Here is an 8,329-nt window from a genome sequence, read left to right on the forward strand (position 1 = left end):
CACATTCTAGGTCTAAAACAACTACACTCATCTCCCTGTTCATCCTTAGGGAAGTTACTGCCTCTCTCTTGGAGCCCAGTCTACCCAAGGAGAGATCCTAAGACAGAGCTCGCGTTCCAGTCTGAGAATTGCTTTGTCTGATGAGATTCACTCATGCCAACTAGAAGGGCCATCCCACAAAAATAGTGGGACAGGTCCCGGGACCCAGGAGGGCAGGGTCCTACCTGTACCTTCCAGGACAAAATATAGGGGCCAAGGCCTCTGGCTACAGACACATCATGGGACTGGCATCCCCAATACAAAATGCCACGTCATCTCCTAGCTTCTCATTTCCCATGGGGAGACTGAGGCCCATCCAGCACAGGGATTGCAGTGGTGTATTTGCTTCCTCTGGGCCACCCCTCCGTGGCCTCTGTGTCCTTCACGACACCGCCGGGTCCTCATTTTGCAGCTGCACGTCTGGGGACAGCTGTTCTTGCTGGCATCCAGGGCCATGTGACAGATGTGGAGGAAGGATGCAAAAGGAATGTGTGAGTAGTCTTAACGGCCGCATGGGAGTAGCTGGGGGCCAGGCCAGCAGAGTTGGCTGTGCCTGGGGATGCAGGCTGATGGCATGTCCTTACCCTCCCCGCCTCCCTTCCTCCTCCTTGTTTCCTGTCTATCTCTTCCCTGACATCCCCAAATCCCCCCCTCCCTCCTTTACACGTCTTCCTTCCCTTGATAATGGCCACAGTAAACATTGATTGAGCACTTACTGTGTGACAAGCCCATGCCAAGTGTTTTACATGCACCATCTTCTTTAATCGTCACGATAGCCCTTGGAGAGTAATCATCTCCTTTTTGAGGAAAATATGACTCAGAGAGATCAGAGTTTGTAAGGCCCAACTGACTTCTGAGCCCACACTCTCCTTCCTGCTGGGGACAGTAGCACCTCATCACATGTAAGGCAAGAGGGCCAGAGGTGGTGTGGTCTGTTCTCTTTTGGCTTTGGCTTTGGCTTTGGGTGGATTGACTGGCAAATGCTTTTCCTCTTTGTTTTTCCTGTAAAACTCGGAGCTGATTTTTATCTCCCTCCCTGAATTGTCACATTCTCCGTACCTTCTCATCCTTCTATCCCCTTTGTGTATATAGGCAGCCCCCCTATTCCAGTACTCTTGCCTGGAAAATCCATGGATGGAGGAGCCTGGTGGGCTGCAGTCCATGGGGTTGCTAAGAGTCGGACATGCTGAGCGACTTCACTTTCACTTTTTACTTTCATGCACTGGAGAAGGAAATGGCAACCCACTCCAGTGTTCTTGCCTGGAGAATCCCAGGGATGGGGAAGCCTAGTGGGCTGCCGTCTATGGGGTCGCACAGAGTCGGACACGACTGAAGCGACTTAGCAGCAGCAGCAGTAGCATATGGGCAGCCCAAGGTCAGCCTACAAAAGCCCTGAATCTGAGCCTTGCCTTCTACTGGACCTTATATGGGGGGCTAGAGGAAGCCAGAAGAGCTCTCAAGCTCACAGGAAGCCCTGATGATGCTTGATATTCCCTGAAAGAGGGTCTGCTGCTCCAATCTTTCCATGCCCCCACCCCATCCCATTGCCTGCAGGACGCAGTCCTGACCCTGCATATGGCCTTTCTCCTCAATGGCCTCTCCCCAACCCTGTCATCCAGCAGCCCCCTTCCTCACCCCCAGAAGCCCTGAACTGGTCCTAGTTGAAGAGTTAACCTGTCATCTCTCAAGCACACCAGGCTCCTTCGTGCCTCTCAGCCTTTACTCACAACCTTCCATCTGCCTGAAATCCTCTTTCTCTTCTTCTGCAGCAGCTGAAATATCTCTCATCCTCGAAGCGCAACTCAGGCCTTCCATGATGGAGCCACCCCCAGCCCACCCCACCCTTTCCCACAGAGAGTCTTCAACTCTCTCTCCTCTTTGCTCCTAGAATGATTTCACACATCTATTTCTGCATTTGTCACAGTCTGACTTGTTTTCTATATAAAGTCTGTTGTGTGAGTGTGCATAGGGTGCGAGGTTGTGTGAAGACTCTGTGAGGGGTGGAGGTGGGCACTTCCCAGGAAGAGGCTGGGGGCGGGGAGGGACAGATCATGAGCAGCTGTGGAGCCTGGAGTTCTAGGACCATCTGCTCCAGGACCTTGACACTGAGCTCAGAAGTCAGAGGCAGACATTCTTTTCATTTTAGGAATGAGGCAATTGAGGCTCATGGACTCAATGGACATGAGTTTGAGCAAACTCCAGGAGATAGTGTAGGACAGGAAAGCATGGTGTGCTGCAGTCCATGGGGCTGCAGAGTCGGACACGACATAGCGACTGAACAACAACAAAGACTCATTGAAGGCTGACTTTCCCATGATCATATGACACTTTATAGAAAGACTGTAGATCTTGGGCTCCCAATTCCTAATCCTGGGAGTCCCCAAGGTCCCAGTTTAGGGCTGGGCTTTGCACACACACTCTCTCTGCACCCAGAGCTCTCTGTCCTCCTTGCCACCTTGATTAGGCAGCTATCGCCATAATAATACTGCATGACAAACCACTCCAAAATCTCAGTGGTGGACTTCCCTGGTGGTCCAGTGGTTTAAAAGCCACCTGCCAATGCAGGGGACACAGGTTCAATCCCTGGTCCCAGAAGATTCCACCTGCTGTAGGGCACTAAGTCCGTGCACCATGACTACTAGGCTTGAGCACCTAGATCCCATGTTCTGCAACAAGAGAAGCTGCCTTGATGAGAAGCCCGTGCACCACAACTAGAGAGTGGCCCCTTCTCACTGCATCTAGAGAAAGCCCACGTGCACAGCAACGAAGACCCAGCACAGCTGAAAAAAGTCTCAGTGGCACTTAACATTAACACTTGCATGTTACTCATGGGTCTAGACACTGGCTGGAGAGCTCTGCTTCAGGTCGTGAGCCAGCTCACATCTCCATGTGTTATGAAGGAGGCTGTAGGTACCACAGTGAAGTTCCTTTTCCAGCAACTGCAGCAGTGCAAAAAGGACAAGCACAGCCACATAAACACACCCCAAGCCTCTTCTCCTCATTGTATCTGCTGCCATCCCATTGGCCAGAGCAGGTCACCTGGCCAAGCTCAGGGTCACGTGGTAAGGAAGTAGACTCATGTAGCCCTGGCAAGGGTGTGAAATGTGAAATACTAATCCGGAGAGTGAGGAGTTGAGGCCAATCCTCAATGCTGATTGAGGATTGAGTTGATTCAATCCTCTATGCTGTGCTTAAGACTCTACCTTTCCTCTTACAGATTCAAACTGATAACTGACTACCCCCTGAAGCCGCCAGACAGGCTCCCCAGCTTCCTTCTCCACAGCCACTAATCACAGAGCCTTCAGCTCACTCTCCACCTTCCCCATAGGAAACATAGCCATGCTATTTTCAAAATAACAGTGGAGAAGAGATGTAAGAATACTCAGGTTCCACGAATTGAATGTAAAGAAGAATAAAGGACATGGAATTCATTTAACCTGGGAGACTGAAGAGTTACCTTCACCCCCACCTTCCAGTCCCACCCATTGTCTCAAATCTGAGAGGCGAGCTTTAGGGATCCCCTGAATCTTTGTATCAAGTTCTCATGGGATCACTCATCTCCATAGCCTCAGAGTCTCAGTGTGGGGACACTTTTTAATTTCTGCCTTCCTGCACCTGTTCACCATTCTTTTGCTAGCTGCCCACTGGTTTCCAACGGAGAACCACCATTCCCCTTCAGGCCACGTGATTTGGGTGAGAGCAACATACATGTGACCCAGGCCTAAGCCAATCAGGGTATTCCATCATCCTCTTGGCTACAGGGATTTATTCAAGGATAGACTCGTGGCAAATCCAGCCTTGTGAGATTTCAGTCCTGGGCTTTTTGTCAAATTGCTGGGTCTGATATGAGAAGTTAGAGGAAGCCTGGAAGAGACTGCTTTTCCTGCAGGACTTGGAACTAAGAAACTACAGGCTTTGTGTTACTAGCAGCCACAATGCCACCATGTCAATTCCAAGAATAAAGTGTTTCAATGTCACCATGAACTGGGGGACAGAGAGAGATTTGACTTGAGCTCCTAGATCAAACTATGCCTTAAGTCCTAGTCTACTTTTGGACTTTTCTTCTAGGAGATCAGGTGGAAGAGATTTTCTGTCACTTGAACTGAAAGAGTTTAAGTAAACTTGGGACCCATTAATCATAAAATTTTGGACACCTAGAACTAAGAATGCTTAGAATCATAAATCCGTTGAATCTCAGGAAGTTAAAGTCCTTAGACATTAAGCACGACTTAGAGCAATGAGGAAAGGGTTCCACAGCTATGCGTGTGTAGAAGGGGAAGAACTAACATGTCTTTATGCACCTGCATTGGTGTTAGCACATTTATCCTATACCAGGACTTCCTGCAACACCAGGCACTAGACTGTAGGTTGGCCCCGGGAGGGCTGGTTGCAATGAGATGCATAATCCCAGCTTCCTGGTCTCGGCGATGACATCAACCTGTAGCCTTTCATGGCTGTGCTCCTACAAGACACCCTCTCACCCCTTCACCCAAGCAGAAGATGGAGTTTGAGCTGGCCTGGGACAGTGATGCTAGGAAAGGTTGCCACAGACAAGGGTCTGAAAAGCACAAAGGATGCTCAGATGCAAAGGTGGATGATGTGGATGGCCCTTGGAAGAGCTGCACTTGGCCAGCAGAGAAGTCTGCCCCAGACTGGATTCCTCTGTGCCAGGGACCTGGCCCCAGTGTGCCAACCTCTAGCTTGGCATCAGTGCCCACTTTTGCTGGCTAACCTTTCTGAGCAGATACTTCAGGAAAGGAAAGGAAGGCTCACACCTCACTCTGGCTTCCCTACCTGCTAAGACAATTTTCAAAGATGCCAACGCTGACCTGGCTCCTGGGCTACATCCCTTTGCCAGATCTGAAGCTGCCCCTGGCTCTTTTCCTCTCCAACTCACAGGCCCTTCTCCTAGCCATGACTTCTGGATCCAGGCTCACTTCCAGTCTGGCCAATGTTCCTTGAGAGCAAATGGTTCTCTTGCACTGAATGGAGTTTTCTGGGTGTAATAGACCTGGGTTCTAGCTTCACTTCTCCAGTGACTTGCTTCTATATCTTTGGGTCAGTTTGTTGCTGTTCAGTCACTAGGTCATGTCCAACTCTTTGCAACTCCAAGGACTATAGCATGCCGGGCTCCTCTGTCCTCCACTATCTCCCAGAGTATGCTCAAATTCATGTCCATTGAGTTGACGGTGCTATCTAACCATCTCATCCTCTGCCACCCCCTTCTCCTTTGGCCTTCAATTTTCCTCAGCATCAGGCTCTTTCCCAATGAGTCAGCTCTTCACATCAGGTGGCCAAAGTGGGAGGCCTCCCCACTAATAATGAGCCTCACTACACCCTTATGAAACAGGCCTTACCACTCCCATTCTATAGGCAAAGAAACTGAGGCTCTCAGAGGTCCTGACTTCATTCATTCAGCAGCATCCATTTACCAAATGCTGGTTGAGCAGTCTACTTGCCAGGCACTGTGCTAGGATCTGAGGACACTAAGTGACTAAAAAAAGGTCCTGACCCATAAGCTGCACAGTTAGAGTGAGTAAAAGACTTGCTCAACATCATAGAGCAAACTCTCATCCTCTTTGCACACAGTAGGTTCTCAGTCAATGCATGAATTGATTGAAACACCATGCGGCCAACTGACAAGGGAAAATCATGGGCAAAAAGGCAGTAAGATATAAAGGATGCAACAGAGAAACGGAGATGTCAATTTCCAGCCTTGAGGCTGGTTTTGCAAACAAAAATCTATCATATCTGACGCTATTTGCTAAAGACCAGAATGGAGATGAAGGAAATGAGGGGTGGCGGATGGTGTGCTTGGCTCCTGCCTGACAAAGCAGCTTGGGGCCTGCAGGGGCTACACTTGGCAATGAGCACTGCAGTGGTCCCTGGATGCCCACAGGCATGGCAGCAGAGATGATGAGAACAGTGCTTTATTCAGGATGACCTGCTGGTAACACTGGTAACAGAGAGGGAGGATGCAAACCTGAGGATGAACCATTAACTGCCTAGTTAAAACATCCTGAATGTGCCCAGCCTCAGAGATGATAGTAACAGGTTCTTTCTCTCCTCTGGACTTTGCTTCTCCAAGTATGGTCCATGGACCAGCAGCATGAGCAACACCTGGACATTTATTAAAAATGCAGACTTTCAGCCCTATCCTGGATCTACTGAAGGTGAAGCTGCATTTTCAACAAGTTGCCTCACTCTTCCTCAAGGCTGACCACACGTTAGAATCACCAGGTGAGGTTTAGAAAACCCCGAAGCCTGGATCTACCCTGGGGATTCTGATTTAATTGATCTGAGCTGTGGCCTGGGTGCATGCGTGAGTGCTAACTCACTTCAGTCGTGTGCAACTCTGTGCAACCCTATGGACTGCAGGCTCTACCCCTGCCAGGCTCTTCCATGGGATTCTCCAGGCAAGAATACTGGAGTGGGTTGCCATGCCCTTCTCCAGAGGATCTTCCCAACCCCGATTGAATTGCAACAAGACTTTTTTGAGATGTAATTGACATCTAACATTGTGTAAGTTTAAGGTGTACAATGTGTTGATTTGATACACTTACCTATTGAAAAGCAATGGCCACCATAGCACTAGCTAACACCTCCATCATGCCGCATCATTGCTATTTCTTTTCAAATGGGACTTTCTAATGTCTGGCAAGTGGTCCAAATGTGCGGCCGAGGTTGACCATTGCTTTTGCTTTACAGAGACATTCCCAAACTTGACTTTATATTCTCTTCATTACAACCCTAGGAGCTCAGGAGGGCGTGGTTCTCCCCAGTTTTCAGAAATGAGGTTATTTCATTTTTCAACCCAGCAGGTGGGTGTGGAGCAGGGGTCCTCCAAGTGAGGTCCCCAGATCAGCCACAGAAGGATTCCCTGGGAGTTTGTTAGAAATGTAAATTTCAGGGACTTCCTTGGTGGTGCAATGGTTAAATCTTCGCCTTTCAATACAGGGCATGCAGGTTCAATCCCTGGTTGGGGAGCTAAGATCCCACATGCCTTCTGGCCAAAAAACCAAAACATAAAACAGAAGAAATTATTGTGACAAATTTAGTAAAAAGACTTTTAAAAAATGGTCCACATCAAACAAAATCTAAAAAAAGAATGTAAATTTCAGGATCAGAAACTCTAGGAGTGGGACCCAGAATCTGTGACTTGACAGGCTCTTCCTGATTCTTGTGAATGTTGAATTTCGAGGACCAGCAGTCTAATGGAGAGAGCCCTGGACTGAGAGAAGATCTTGTATCTCCCCAGGCTCTGTGTGTCCTTGGGCTTCCATCTCCACATGTGGAAACTGAGGGAGCCAGACCAGGTCAGGGCTGCCCCCTACACAGTGTTCCCCTGGCAGACATTACTAATCCATCACTGCACTACTTCTCCACATGTGGAAACTGAGGGAGCTGGACCACATCAGGGCTGCTCCCTGCACAGTGTTCCCCTGGCAGACATTACTAATCCATCACTGCACTACTTCTCCACATGTGGAAACTGAGGGAGCTGGACCACATCAGGGCTGCCCCCTGCACAGTGTTCCCCTGGCAGACATTACTAATGCATCACAGCACTATTTTCCACTGAGTCTTGGTTGACCAGAAAGCTTTTCCCAGCACATTCCCCAACACTGCCCCCTACCTTTCCCTGCCCCTCCACCCACACACACACAGGGAGAGCAGCCTTCCCAGGTGGCTGGGTTGGCACTGAAATTAAACTCTCTTTGGGACCCCAGATGCTCCCTGATCTCTAAGAATGCCTCCACCTCTATGTCAGTGGCCAGTGGGGGCCTCAGACCTTAGAAATGGTGCTTTTTTTCTCCTCCTGCTCCTCCTCCACTAGCTCTAAGAAAGCTGTGGAAGCTGGTACCTCTACATGGGCCACAAAGATGTGTTGGAAGGCAGGTGACCCCACCCTAGCATCACACCCTTTCACACCTCCACACTTTGCAAAACACTTCTTTGCCTCCTCCTCTGGACTTACCTTATGCTGCCACCAAGGCCCAAGTCAAATGTCACCTCCTCAGTGAACCGCCCTCCACCCCCCACCCCCTACCCCCAGGTAGGGACACGTGAACTTCCCTGAGGATGGTAGAACTTCCTCCCTGCGTTCCCTCTTCATTATAATCTGCCTCCCTCAGTGGACCGCAGCCCCTGGAAATTAAGGACCACTGGGATCCTTAGCACCCAGCCCTGAGCTCAGTAAGGATAGATGCTCAGGATAAATGTTACTAAATGAGACACCCAGATACCCTGTGTAAGGAGGCAAGGCGTCCTTCTGGTCACAGTATCTTTT

Source organism: Bos taurus, chromosome 16 (genome assembly GCF_002263795.3).
Source record: "Bos taurus isolate L1 Dominette 01449 registration number 42190680 breed Hereford chromosome 16, ARS-UCD2.0, whole genome shotgun sequence".
Classification (NCBI taxonomy): Eukaryota; Metazoa; Chordata; class Mammalia; order Artiodactyla; family Bovidae; genus Bos; species Bos taurus.